We start from the raw sequence: 12,483 nt of genomic DNA, 5'->3' as shown, positions 1-12,483 counted from the left end.
GGAAGAAAGCGGGAGGTCTCCAAGCTGGCTTTGTAGCCGCACCGCGACGGGCAGCCCCCGCGTGGCTCCCAGACTGCCCTATCATTACCTAGGGCAGGGCACCGCCCCCTCTGTCGCTTGCCACCAAACATTTAGGTGAAAGCTACCCGGCTTCGCAGGGCACCTCCTCTCCCCTCCTGGGAGCCAGTCTGCTGCGACCATTACCCAGGCGTGCCTTTCTGGCCACCCGATCTCCAGGCAGAGCTGCACCCTGTCTGTCCAGGACCATCCCTTCAAAGGAGAGGTCACATTGTTCCCGAATTACCCTTCTGCTCTTTGCTATTCTCCAACGCAGATAGAGCTAACTCAATCCCTTTTTCTGCGCTAAAAACCAAATTCCATTTTTTTTTTCTCCTTAAGAGTGTGTATGGGGAAGAATGGATGATAAATTGCCAATGAAATGTTCTCTTTGTCAGCTGTTGAGCAAGGTCCTAACAGACACCTGTTCCAGAATGCCTTTGATAGAAACGTGCAGGTGAAGGCGGAGAAGTGGAGTCCCAGGCTGGCCCTGGGGGTGGGGGGTGGGGGTGGGGGGCAGTTTTGTCTTTTTTCCTCCATGGAGTTTTATTGGGTGGAGAGAAATCCAATTTAGATGGATCGTTGACTTGAATACTACGAAGTCCCAGGAAGATGCCTTTGAAGGGGAAGACCTGGTTGGCCTTAGCCCTGGACTGGGCATTGTGGCACTGGGTTCCAATGCTGGCCCTGTGTCAACAGCTGTGTGATGTGGGCCAAGTCCCTTCCATGTTCTGGGCCTCTGTAAGTGGGAGTTAGCCTAATGATCTAAGGGCACCTTCCATTGAGAGGTAGAGGGAGGCAGAGAAGAAAGGGAGATAGAGAAGGGAGAGGGAAACAGTGGCACCCTGGTGGTAGTGGGGAACAGAGAGCAGGTGCCAGAGAGAGTTGAGAAGAGAAAAATCAAGAATTTACCTTCTGAGTCACTAAACAAGTTTAACTTGAAAACTGTCTCAGCGTTGCCTCCCTGGAGCACACACGCCTCTACCTGGGGACCCTCCTAGCGATGGCTTTCCAAAGTCTTCGGCATACCCTCTTATGGCCAGCAGAGAGACCAGGGTGGAGTCCAGGGTCTCTGAGCTGGTGTCCCCTCTCCTCCAGGAAAGAGGTCAGGAGTCAGGGGAAATTTCAGGTCAGCTGGAAAATTACAGAGCCAGGAGAGAGTGGACGGTGTTATTTTGCGGGCTTGGGAAAGAACATGGGGAACATGAGAGAGTTGTCCCACCACAGACAAGTAACAGCCCCCCTCTTCCTCCTGCCTCCCACCACTTCTTTCCAGGGGCCCTTGTGCTTTATGCCTTGTGACAAGGGGATGAGGAGGGAGAGCTCAGGGAAGTGAGCACACAGCCTGGATCCCATAGTGATCCTGGGCCCTACCCAATCACCCCCCCAACCAAACCAGGTGGATGCGCTGGCCAGGCCCCACCCAATACAGGGTACAGTAGGGCTCTCTGCTCTGAAAATCCCCCTCTTTCTGCTGATGTAGCCTCATGTTATAATAATAATAGTTAACCATTACTAATTGTGCCAGGCACTGTTTCTAAATACTTTGTGCGTATTAACTCATTGAATCCTTAGGATAACCCAAGAGATGGGTACCATTTTCAGATAAAATGGAGGCAATTGGCCAGGTGTGGTGGCTCACACCTGTAATCCCAGCACTTTGGGAGGCCAAGGTGGGCAGATCACGAGGTCAGGAGTTTGAGACCAGCCTGGCCAACATGGTGAAACCCTGTCTCTACTAAAAATACAAACTTTGGTGGGTGTGGTGGTGCACACCTGTAATCCCAGCTACTGGGGAGGCTGAGACAGGGGAATGGCTTGAACTTAGGAGGCAGAGGTTGCAGTGAGCTGAGATCATGCCACTGCACACCAGCCTGGGTGACAGAGCAAGACTCCGTCTAAAAAAAAAAAACGAGGCAATTCCTTAGGCCAGTTACTTCCCCGACAGCCCCTGATTACACAGAAAAAACAGTCTCTGGGCCCCAGAAACAAGGCAGAGGCAGCAGTCCCTCAGCAAGCCTGGCCAGTGACTTCAGAGCCTCAGAGAAAACCCATACTACTCTCTAGGATGCTGTGGCATTCTGGGCAAATAACTTCTCTGGGCCTCACTTCTCCATGAGGTCAGCTGGAGGAAAACCACCACGGCCCCTTCCCTTCCTCTCTCTTCCCTCCCCCACCACACACACACACACACACACACACACACACACACACACACACACACACACACACACACACACACTACTCCCCAGCCACTTCCCATTTATAGGAAATGGGGGATGACGTGAGGAGCAAGGCCATCCTTGGGGAACTGCTAATAGTCTAGCTGGATATTGGAGAAACCAAAGATGCTGGCAAAATGCATTAGCAGTCTCTGCCCCGGCCCCACACACAGCCCCTCCTCATTGTCCTTGGGCTAAGAGCAAGCATCCTTCTCATTCCACAGAGACAAGATACCCAGCTGCATCAGGTTGGCCTCATGGAAGCCTGAGAGGTCATGAAGGACCTGGAGTTCCCTCGCTGTTCCCGTCTCTTGCCATCTCCATCATCCAGGGCCGGTGGTCCACTTTGAGCTCTCTGTGCTCCTTCCTCTGTCTGCCTCAGGATGAGGGTGAGCAGTCTCTTCAGGCATAAGGGCCAGCAGCAGGGCCAAATCCTGGCTGTGGACTTGGAAGGAGGAGGGATGAGCCCCCCGGGACACAGCAATTCCATTTCTGGAATTTCTCTGGTGGCAGAATAATCAGAGATGTGTATATCAGAAGTGTGGAAGAGTTTTTCATCTCATCATTCCTTATAATAGTGAAAAATTAGAAACAATTTAAATGTAGAATAATAAGCCATTGGCTAAGCAACTTATGGCAAATCCACTCAATGGAACACTATGCTGCCATTAAAAATGATGGCATAGAATAATTTTAATAGGCTAGGCATGGTGGCTCACGCCTGTAATCCCAGCACTTAGGGAGGCAGAGGTGGGTGGATCATTTGAGGTCAGGAGTTCGAGAGCAGTCTGACCAACATGGCGAAACCCCACCTCTACTAAAAATACAAAAATTAGCCAGGCATGGTGGCGGGAGCCTGTAATCCCAGCTGTTTGGGAGGCTGAGGCAGGAGAATTGCTTGAACCTGGGAGACGGAGGTTGAAGTGAGCAAAGAACGTGCCACTGCACTCCAGCCTGCACTCAATTTTTCTTGAGATGGAGAGCAAGACTCCACCTCAAGAAAAATAAAATTTTTTTTTTAGTTTTGAGACAGAGTCTCGCTCTGTTGCCCAGGCTGGAGTGCAGTGGCATGGCACGATCTTGGCTCACTGCCACCTCCGCCTCCCAGGTTCACGCCATTCTCTTGCCTCAGCCTCCCGAGTAGCTGGGACTACAGGCACCTGCCACCACGCCCAGCTAACTTTTTTTTTGTATTTTTAGTAGAAATGGGGTTTCAGCTGTTAGCCAGGATGGTCTCGATTTCCTGACCTCATGATCCGCCCGCCCTGGCCTCCCAAAGTGCTGGGATTACAGGTGTGAGTCACCATGCCTGGCCCAATAATAATAATTTTAACAGCCTGGGGAAATGTTTATGGTTTTTTTTTTGTTTTGAGAGAGAGTCTCGCTTTCGGCACAATCGTGACCTATCTCAGCTGACAGCAACCTCCGCTTCCCGGGTTCAAGGGAGCATGGACAGCTAGGTTTTGTATTTTTAGTAGAGATGGAGTTTCTCTATATTGGCCAGGCTGGTCTTGAACTCCTGACCTCAAATGATCTGCCCACCTCAGCCTCCCAAAGTGCTGGGATTACAGGGATCCCATCCTTCCGAAAGTGCTGGGATTACACGCCTGGCCTTATGGTATACTAGTAAGTGGAAAAAGCCAGCAACAAAATGGTGTACCGTGGGATATACGTTTTATTTTAAATTATATATATACTAATGCAACAAGATTGGATCTTAGAACAGAAAAGGGATATTAGTGGAAAAACTGGTGGAGTCTGAATAAAGTCTGTAGTTTAATAAATAGTGCCGCCAGTGTTAATTTCTCAGTATTGTTTTTGTTTTTGTTTTTGAGACAGGGTCTTGCTCTGTCACCCAGGCTGGAGTGTAGTGGCGTGGCACAACCATAGCTCACTGCAGCCTCAACCTCCTAGGCTCAAGCGATCCTCCCACCTCAAGTCTCCTGAATAGCTGAGACTACAGGTGTGCATTTTTTGTACAAACGGAGCCTCATTATGTTGCCAGGGCTGGTTTCAGACTCCTGGGCTCAAGTGATCCTCCTGCCTTGGCCTCCCAAAGTGCCGGGATTACAGATGTGAGCCATCAGGCCTGGCCAGTTTCTCAGTTTTTGTTGTTGTTGTTGTTTGTTTTTTGAGACAGAGTCTCACTCTGTCGTCACCTAGGCTGTAGTACAGTGGCATATTCTTGGATCACTGCAACCTCCACCTTCCAGATTCAAGCAAGTCTCGTGCCTCAGCCTCCTGAGTAGGATTACAGGCATGCACCACCATGCCTGACTAATGTTTGTATTTTTAGTAGAGATGGTTTTGCCACGTTGGCCAGGCTGGTCTTGAACTCGTGGCCTCAAGCGATCCACCTGCCTCAGCCTCCCAAAGTGCTGGGATTACAGGCGTGAGCCACCACACCTGGCCAATTTTGCAGTTTTGATCATTGTAATATGGTATCGTAAGATGTTAACATTAGGGGAAACTGGTTGAAGGGCATGTGGGAACTTAGTATTATCTGTGCAGTTTTCCCATAAATCTAAAATGATTCCAAGATAAAAAGTTGTTTAGGTATATCTCTAAAGAGAGGATATTATAAGAAAAGACAGACATAACCATAATGTGGATACTGTTTTTTTGTTTGTTTGTTTTTTGAGATGGTGTTTTTGCTCTTGTTGCCCAGGCTGGAGTACAGTGGTGCAATCACCTCTCACCACAACCTCCACCTCCCGTATTCAAGCGATTCTCCAGCATCAGCCTCCCGAGCAGCTGGGATTACATGCATGCACCACCATGCCTGGCTAATTTTGTATTTTTAGTAGAGATGGGGTTTCTCCATGTTGGTCAGGCTGGAATGCAGTGGCGCCATTTCGGCTCACTGCAACTCCGCCTCCCGGGTTCAAGTGATTCTCCTGCCTCAGCCTCAGCCTCTTGAGTAGCTAGGATTAGAGATACCCGCCACCACACCCAGATAATTTTTGTATTTTTAGTAAGAGATGGGGTTTCACCTTGTTGGTCAGGCTGGTCTTGAACTCCTGACCTTGTGATCCACCCACCTCGGCCTCCTAAAGTGCTGGGATTATCGGTATGAGCCACCACGCCCGGCTCGGATACTGTTTTTTTTTTTTTTGAGTGGAAGAATGACTTTAATTTTGAGGGAGTGCTAAGATAACTTTTTCTTTTTCTTTTTTTTTTTTTTTTTGAGACAGAGTCTCGCTATGTCGCCCAGGCTGGAGTGCAGTGGCCGGATCTCAGTTCACTGCAAGCTCGGCCTCCCGGGTTTACGCCATTCTCCTGCCTCAGCCTCCCGAGTAGCTGGGACTACAGGCGCCCGCCACCTCGCCCGGCTAGTTTTTTGTATTTTTTAGTAGAGACGGGGTTTCACCGGGTTAGCCAGGATGGTCTCGATCTGCTGACCTCGTGATCCGCCCGTCTCGGCCTCCCAAAGTGCTGGGATTACAGGCTTGAGCCACCGCGCCCGGCCAAGATAACTTTTTCGAGTCTTTGAGTCTTCTATGTGCATCAAAAATTGCTTTTGTAAATATAAAATAATCAATAAAAATATTTTTAAAGGGCAGGAATAAAATAACATGAAGGAAGGAGGAAGCAAGAGGAATGAGAGATCACCATGGCGGGTGTTCACCTGTGTGGACTGCTAAACTCCACTTCCATCCAAAGGACTGGAGTCATGGAGAGATCAGGAACCTGAACAGGAGAACCAGCCCCAGGAGCCTCCTTAACTGAAACACTTAGGAGGGTCTGGTGAAAAGAAGTAAGATGGAACAGAGTTTGGAAAGGGGTGAAGAAAGAACCAGCACCTAGCACTCTGAGCTTTTGGATACTTTGTGAGGACAGGACTTTTTTTTTTTTTTTTTTTTTTTTTAAAGAGATGGGGTCTCCCTGTGTTACCCAGGCTGGCCTCAAACTCCGGGACTCAAGGGATCTTCCCACCTCTGACTCCCAAAGTGCTGGGATTTCAGGCATGAGCCACTCCGCCTGACCGGAGGACGAAATTAAAACCACTGAAAGGAGAGTTGGACAGCTGCTTCTTCCCTCTCAAATCCCAAGCTTAGGAATGACCGTGACCTCTAGTTCTGGAGGTCACCCGTGCCCCACCTTGACTGTCATCACAGGCTGGCAGAGCCTTGGAGCTGCTGACAGATGAGCCCCTCACTACACAGCTGGTGATGCTCAGATTTGAGTGTTGCCCCTGCAGGGAAGATTTTGAAACAACAACAAACATGGCCTTCAAGGGCGCTTTCTTCAGGAAACATCCCCCTGACAAATGAACATCAGAAACACTTCTGTAAAGGGATCTTTCCTCCCAATTTGAACCTCCTTCTGCGTCTTCCCCTTCCCCACCCAGACCTACGCGGGAAGTCAGAGAAGAGACCAGAAGGGCCTCCAAAGCAGAAAGATTTAGCTGAGCAGAAAGCAGAGGTGGGGAAATGCCGAACCCATTCTTGCCATGGAAACGTATTGGCTCTTCTGCAGGCAAAGTCCACGCTGAAAAGAAATGGCTTCGCAGGGCAAACCTCCATCAGAGGAGACAGTTCGGAAGCCAGATCAGAGCTCAAGTTAGGGAAGAAGAGGTCTAAGGGAGTTTCCCAAAGGGGCAAGTCCCAAGTGGCTTTAAGCAGAGATTAAGCATGATGGAGACATTGTGAGACTTTCAGGCACCAGGTAAGAGGTGAGGCCGAATGAACACAATGGTCCTTTTCAGTTCTGAAATCCAATGAAGCCCGTCACAATCTCCTCTCAAAGACCCAAGTAGCTGGGTCTCAGCCTCTCATGTTTTAGAGGCAGCAGCAAAATGCTGTGATGGCTCATATTTTAGAAACGGAAATTACAGGACAGATTGGGATTGGGGTTAGGCTGCTTGGTGGAGCTCAGTCAAGGCTGAGAGGCAGAGGCATAAAAGGTAATGCTATCTCCTTCCCCCTGAGGGTTTCAGGATAGAACCAGACAACCTCCCAATAAATCTCTAAATAGCAAAGACACCAAGGTGACTGGACTGGCTTCTGAAAAGCCTGGAGCGAGGAGGTGATTATGTCACTGTGAATACCAGGGATTCTACTCCCAAGCTCAGATGCCTGAGGTGCTAACTACAGGGTGGAGTTTGAGACTGGGGAGGGACAGCCAGAGGCGACAGAGCTCTGCCAGCTCCACATCTCCCATGGAGATCTTTCCCCAGCTAAAATCACTGAGAAGCTGTGTGCTACACTGGAGAAACTGTGTGCTCTGGAACCAGACAGACCCAGTGCCATGTACCATGCATGCAGTCATTCATTTCTCATTCGATGACCATTTAAGGAAATAACAATTACAAATCAGGCTCAGTGCTAGGATCTAGTAACCTTATGCCTGTGAGTAAGTCATTTAACTTCTGAGCTTCTTTTTTTTTTTTTTTTTTTTTTTTTTTAAATGCAGAAAGCTTTTTTTTCTTCTTTGAAACAGGGTCTTGCTCTGTAGCCCGGGCTGGAGTGCAATGGCGCCATCACGGCTCAAGTGATTCTCCTGCCTCAGGCTCCCAAGTAGCTGGGACCACAAGTGTGTGCCACTATGCCTGACAAATTTTTTAAATTTTTTTGTGGAGACAAGGACTCACTATGTCTCCCAGGCTGTCTTGAACTCCTGACCTTAAGCGATCCTCTTCAGCTTCCCAAAGTGCTGGGATTACAGGCATGGGAGCCACCTTACTTGGTCACAATGAATGTTTGTTCATTCTTCTGTCTGTATAGAATCCTAAATGTGATGCTGTGTGGCAATGGAGACGATCATATAAGATACAGTTTCTGTCCTTGTGGAGATGACAGTCTTCTCTGGAAAACAGAAAGTTGTACACAAATGTGACCCAGCAACATGGCAGCAAATGCAAAAATCTCAAGGCTGCAAACCAACTCCAGAGGGTAAAAATGATTCGAGTTAAGTGGGATAAATCCAAGGAAGCAGGGTGGAGTGGGGGAAGTTCTGAGCTGAGTTTTTGAGGCCAGTTGGCTGGTGATGGTGAAAGATAATTACTTATTTCTGTGCTATACTTAAGGGCTTTACTAAGCACTTTAATAAACGTCGTCAGGTTTGATTCTCACAAGTACCTCTAAGGTGGGCAGGTGCCACCTCCTTTTACAGATGGGGAAACTGAGGTCAAGTGACTTGCCTAAGGTGGCATCTCTGAAGAATGAGAGCTGAGGCCCCATCAGCTGGGTGTGCTCTGAGAGCCCTGAGTTCTCTGTGGGGCAGCAGAGGAGAGGGCTTGGCTGTCACTAAATTAGATCTGCACCTCAGCAGTGTGTTACGGCGGCAGCAGCAGCAGGCTCAGACAGAGCCCAGATCAGGAGGCTGAGGAGCTCAAAAGGGATTTGGTTGCCAGCTGTGACTCCACAATCTTCAGAGTGGGGAATATAAAAGGGTCAAACAAGGGGCAGGAGGGCGCAAGGGGAGAGGCCGAGAGGTCTCATTCCCATTCTCCCCTGTAGGGCTGACTCTCTGACTTGAGATAGGAATAAAAGGAGGAGGAGTCTGCTACACCCACCATTAAGTGTGCTCACAGTATTTATTCAACCAGTGACAAGGAGCGCCAAACAAGGGGAAAAATACTAGAACTGCAGCAAGACGGATGGGAATCACACTAGGGGAGGGACTTCCCAGGGCATCTGAGGCAAGGTGTAAAATCTCTACCTTCTCCTCCCTAAATGTCCCCACAACTGAATCCAGTGCAATACAGCCTGAATATGACAGATGGGTGAGATGGCATATGGAGGCCCCACTGCAGGGCTCTGATGATGGGGATCCTCCTGGCTGAGTAGCTTTTCCCATTCTGGAAGGGATGTCCTGAATGTGCTAGGAGTTGTGTGGGATGGCTGGGATTCCAGTAACTTTTGGCAGGATTTACTACTGTATCTGGACCTTTGGGGTTGAGGGAGGAGCAAGAAGCTGATACTGCCTACTTCAAGTGGCTATAAAGTCATTCTCACGGTCCTGATGCAATGCTCAAGATAAAAAGCAAGTGAGTAATTAATAACTAGGTTGTGAACTAACCTCTCGCTCCAAGGCATAGTACCGTTTTGCACAATCCATCCCCAGGCCTGCGGGAAGGAGAGACACTGGCCTGAGTCCAGGTGTCTGAGCAGGAACACCAGCCCCAGACTCCAAAAGAAGCTCCAGAAGAACAGAAGGAGTTGGTGGGAAGGGTCCCTCTGCTGCGCTTCAGGGCCAGGAAAGGGAGAAGGAACAGACATAAGTGGTGGCAGAGCACCATCCAGTCATGTTGGTCAGATAATGCCTCCTTTGTTCAGTAAGAAGTGAAGAGATAGAATGCTAGAACATTCAGCCGGGCGCGGTGGCTCACGCCTCTAATCACAGCACTTTGGGAGGCCAGGCGGGTGGATCACTTGAGGTCAGGAGTTAGAGACCAGCCAGGCCAACATGGTGAAACCGTGTCTCTACTATTAATAAAAATACAAAAATTAGCCAGACGTGGTGGCGCATGTCTGTAATCCAAGCTACTTGGGAGGCTGAGGCAGGAGAATTGCTTGAACCCAGGAGGTGGAGGTTGCAGTGAGCTGAGATCGCGCCACTGCACTCCAGCCTGGGTGATAGAGTGAGACTCTGTCTCAAAAAGAAAAAAAAAAAAAAAGAATGCTAGATCATCCATTTGTTTCCTGGCTGTCCAGAGCTGATGGTGCCACAGATGAAGCAGCACTTGCAAGCAGTCACACCGAGGTGTGCTTACCATGGGTACTGAGTCTAGAGGACCTGCAGAAGGCACCTGGTCTGCATTTGGAGCAAAGAGCGCCCTCCCTCTACCTCCCTTCTTCACAACACCCCGCCCCCCTGTGAAACTCCTTCCCCCCCTCCCCCCCTCCCCCCCGTGACACTCCTCCCCCGGTGACACTCCTCCCATTTACATATCCTTTTTTTTTTTTTTTTTTTTTTTGAGATGGAGCCTCGCTCTGTCGCCCAGGCTGGAGCGCAGTGGCACGATCTCTGCTCACTGCAACCTCTGCCTCCCGGGTTCAAGCAATTCTTCTGCCTCAGCCTCCTGAGTAGCCTGGACTACAGGTACACACCACCACGCCCAGCTAATTTTTGTATTTTTGGTAGAGATAGGGTTTCACCATGTTGGCCAGGCTGGTCTCGAACACTTGACCTCGTGATCCGCCTGCCTCGGCCTCCCAAAGTGCTGGGATTACAGGCAGGAGCCACCGCGCCCGGCCTCCATTTATATATTCTTTCCCATGTTTTTTTCTTCTTCTTTCCCATTCTCAGTTATTCTTTATTGTTTAACTCCCTCTTTTCCTAGACTTTTTTCTTTTTCTTTTAATTAGTTAATTAATAAATGAATTAATTTCAGTGTGTCTCCCAGGGCTTCCATGTACAGTTGTATATGTGATTCACTTCCCAGGCACAAATAGGCATGCCTCATGGTTGTATCTACCTTGTTCTAAGTTGCATAAAAGCACTATATGGACCAGCAGTAGCCCTGGCACTTTCTTTGGGCCAGGTATTGTGCCAGGCATGTAGAAATACTTCCTGTCTCTCACTTCTTGTATTCCAGTGAATTCTTCTCCTCCTATCTCCATTTTACTCTTATGCCTACCCCCAGAATAGGTTTTCTGGAAACTTGGTGGAGTGCAAAGGTCACAGACTCTGGAGTCAGACAGATTTGGGCTTGCTGGTCAACTCTGCCCTTACTAGCCATAAACTTTGGGCAAATTGCTGAACTTCACTGAGCCTAGGTTGCTCCTCTGTAAAATGGGTGTTACAGTGTCCATATCACGGGCTGTGAGAGGATCAGAGAATGCTTGGTTTAGTGTCTGACATAGAGCACTAAATAATCATTTCCCCCTGCTCCCCAGGCCCTCCACACCTTTCCCCCTCTGTCCCCCAGCTCCTGGCTCGGGCCTGCTGCCTGTTTCTGTCCCCATTATCCCGCCAGTCTGTGTCCGCTTCCCCATTTCCCATTCCACGAAAATTGCCGTCCCTTGCATGGAAATGGAGCCATTTTCAAAGCACTTCCGTAAGCGCCTCACATTTGCTCCTCAGCACTCTGAGAGTGGACAGGAAGGGAATCGATGCTGCAGTTTATGGGAGGAGGTTCAAGCAGTGAAGATTAAGTGACTTCCAAGAGCTCCATGGCTACTGAGTGGCAGGCCTGGACTAGAGCTTGGGGCCTACTCCCCTTCACACTGAGCTCCCCTTCCAAGGATAAAAGAGGAGAAAGGGAGTGGCACCTGAAGTCCACCACATTCAGAACCTCACCTCCACCTTCCTGCCTTGAACAGCTGAGCAGCAGAGGAGGGCCAAGACCCTGGAGAAGCTGCAGCACCAGAGTGGGGGCAGCAGACCACTATCACGGTCCAACTGCCAGGGTCGAACAGGAAGGCTGGGCCCTGTCAGAGACGCTGAGATCAGACCACAGGCGTGATAGCATCTCCAAGGCCTCCTAGCTGTTGGAAGGGCCTTCCTCTTCTCACTCACTTCTCCTAGGTTGGATACAACATCTTGGTGATAGAAGCCTCAATCCCGTGGCCAGGCACAGTGGTTCATGCCTGTAATCCCAACACTGTGAGGCCAGAAGTTCGAGATCAGCCTGAGCAATAACATAGCGAGACCCCAGCTCTACAAACATTTTTTGAAAAATAGCCGGGCGTGGTGGCATGCTTATAGTCTCAACTACTCGGGAGGCTGAAATGGGAGGATCCCTTGAGCCCAGGAGTTAGAGGCTGCAGTGATCTATGATCGTGCCACTGCACTCCAGCCTGGGTGACCATGCTTAGGTGTGCGCACATAGATCGTAGCTTGTTCACATGAATATTCCTTCCTGGGCTTTATAGTTTTCAAAGTGGTTTCATGTGCAGCATGTCATTTTGTCCTCACAATGACCTTGGGAGACAGGTGTTATTATATGAAGGAAATGTAAACTTAGAGAAGTAGTGACTCGCCCACGAAGCCACTCAGTGTTGGAGCACGGCCTCAACTTCTACTTCTTCATCCAGATCTACTCCTAAGGAAGGTGACCCAAGGGGGCAGAGGCTGCCAGATGCTTGAAACTGGGGATGCTGAGAAAGGACAATGTTCTACCTTTGTTACCTGAGAAGTCTGGTAAAACAGGACTTTTCTTCCCTGGAGGGCGCAGGGCAGTGGTGGGGGTTGGCCCAGCCCTCCAGACTTCCCAGAGATGGTGGAGGAAGGACAAGGGGAAAGAAGGAGGCATTCA

The 12,483-nt window shown here is 49.5% G+C and overlaps 1 long non-coding RNA gene across 2 annotated transcripts; it reads left to right on the top strand.

Annotated features, from left to right (window-relative positions):
• The first annotated feature begins 12 nt into the window (after positions 1-12).
• Positions 13-7,646, top strand: LOC126939620 (uncharacterized). 2 transcript variants are annotated; one of them, XR_007720433.1, is made up of 3 exons: positions 13-514; positions 1,334-1,490; positions 5,838-7,646. It is a non-coding gene; the product is annotated as an uncharacterized LOC126939620 (long non-coding RNA). The 2 variants fall into 2 exon arrangements; XR_007720432.1 differs by lacking the exon at positions 5,838-7,646 and adding an exon at positions 2,504-2,651.
• Positions 7,647-12,483: the final 4,837 nt, after the last annotated feature.

This window comes from Macaca thibetana, chromosome 1 (assembly GCF_024542745.1).
Source record: "Macaca thibetana thibetana isolate TM-01 chromosome 1, ASM2454274v1, whole genome shotgun sequence".
Taxonomy (NCBI): Eukaryota; Metazoa; Chordata; class Mammalia; order Primates; family Cercopithecidae; genus Macaca; species Macaca thibetana.
Note: the sequence above shows the minus strand (reverse complement) of the source record. Positions and strands in the feature narration are given on the sequence as shown.